Genomic DNA, 2,028 nt, shown 5'->3' with positions numbered 1-2,028 from the left:
AAGTCCACAATCATCTCCTTTGTCTTCTTCACATTGATGTGAAGGTTCTTCTCTCTGCACCAGCTCTCCAGGTGTTCCACCTCCTGCCTGTAGCTGGACTCATCATTGTTTGTGATGCATCCCACCACCGCTGTATCATCTGCAAACTTTACAATGTGACAGCCTGGATGGGTAGCTGCACAATCATATGTGAGAAGAGTAAACAGGAGGGGGCTCAACACACATCCCTGAGGAGAGCCAGTGCTGAGGGTTATGGTGGAGGAGGAGAAGTTGTGGATCCTCACTGACTGTGGTCTGTTTGTTAAGAAGTCTAGGACCCAGTTGCAAATGGAGGGGCTTAGTCCTAGTGTGGATAGTTTGTCCATCAGGGTTTGGGGGATCATGGTGTTGAAGACAGATGTGAATTTTATCATCACAAGTTCACATTTTATCATCATGTCATGCAGGAGAGACGGCCAGGACCGCTCAGAGCTCGTAACAGTCTGGACCTCCACTCAAAGTGTCTGCAGTGAACGATGATAAAAGTTCATTTGTTCTACAACTAGTCCCCAACATTCTCAGCCAGTCTGATGCTGGTCCAGTATTTTACAGGTTGGGTCAAGGCTCCATGACGGTGTTTCCAACCTGCTGGTATGGACGACACCACCTGGTGACCTGAAGGAGCCATCTTTAGAAGAGTCTGTTTTAAACCGGACAGGGCAGGTTCGACTGAGGACGTGCACCTGTTTGACATCAGACCTTTGTAAAACAGAAACCTTGTTGTAACAGCTCGGTCTTCTGCTCATTCGGCTGTTTTAAAGCTGTGCAGCTAAAACACCAGAGGTAAAAATTCAATGTATAGATGAAAAACAAAAGGAAGCCACAGAATGAGAGCGTTTGTGTCGAGCTGTTCATGAAGCAGTTGCTGTGACGTGCACTGATTGCTGATTGTTCCGTGTGAATAGGTGTAGATACAAACGGGTCTCGTCTGTGTACTGTCTGCTGTTTCTACTCACTAATGGATCCATTGTTCAGCTCTGAGCAGCCATTTCCTCTTAATGATGTTCTCTGCTCTCAGACCAACGGTCCAATCACACATTGTTTTATAAAAGGGAAATGGCTTCTTCAGTCTGCATGGAAATGTTTTTACTGTCAGCTGGGTGACGAGGAGAAAGCTCAGAGATCGTGGGTTGTTCTGTCAGAACCACATGGTTACAGTGATGTTCCTGCACGTTCTCACTCTGGAACATATTGATGGATCTTCACTCTGTGACAGGAGCTCAAACACGCTTTACATCTACTCAACCCTTCAAAACCAGCACAAAATGTCATGCTTGGAGGCCTCGCATCCCCTAAAGAAATGCATGTCACCCACCTGAGATCATTTCGTGCTGTCAAAGGACGGCAGTGGTTGGTTTGTCCGGGAACAGATCGTGCAGTGACACAAGCAGGCTGGCAGCAGGCCGGCTGCGGGTCGGCTGCGGGTCGGCTGCGAGTCGGCTGCGGGTCGGCTGCGAGTCGGCTGCGAGTCGGCTGCGGGTCGGCTGCGGGCCGGCTGCGAGTCGGCTGCGGGTCGGCTGCGGGCCGGCTGCGAGTCGGCTGCGGGTCGGCTGCGAGTTGGCTGCGTGTCGGCTGCGGGCCGGCTGCATGCTAACACTAGCCTCCAGGTTATTGTATTGGACTCTGTGATTGCTACATTTATTTGAATGTGCCTATTGAAACAATAATGATCAAACATTAATAATTTTCTAGACTAAATGTCACTGGTGGTGTTATACTATTTCTGAACACCTGCATTTGTACTGATCTGGAGAATGAAAACAATTTAAGCCTCTTGCAAGTAACTGTTAACATTGAATCATTTAAGGTACATTGCGATGGTGAAAAGATAAAATGAAGTACAATGATGAAATGATTTGTGCTAAAGTGCAATATTATGACCTTTAATATTAGGAATATTTAAGAGTTCTCAAAAAATGAGCTTGATTTGACCTACAGAACCTCACTGACCTACAGAACCTCATTGACATACAGAACCTCATTGACCTA

General features: G+C 47.2%; 1 protein-coding gene across 1 annotated transcript in view; it reads left to right on the top strand.

Moving 5' to 3' along the window:
- The window catches only part of tmem178b (transmembrane protein 178B), a 40,761-nt gene that overhangs the window by 25,742 nt on the left and 12,991 nt on the right, over nucleotides 1-2,028 (top strand). The window lies entirely within an intron of this gene.

Source organism: Nematolebias whitei, chromosome 22 (assembly GCF_014905685.2).
Source record: "Nematolebias whitei isolate Nwh7 chromosome 22, NemWhi1, whole genome shotgun sequence".
NCBI lineage: Eukaryota > Metazoa > Chordata > Actinopteri > Cyprinodontiformes > Rivulidae > Nematolebias > Nematolebias whitei.
Note: the sequence above shows the minus strand (reverse complement) of the source record. Positions and strands in the feature narration are given on the sequence as shown.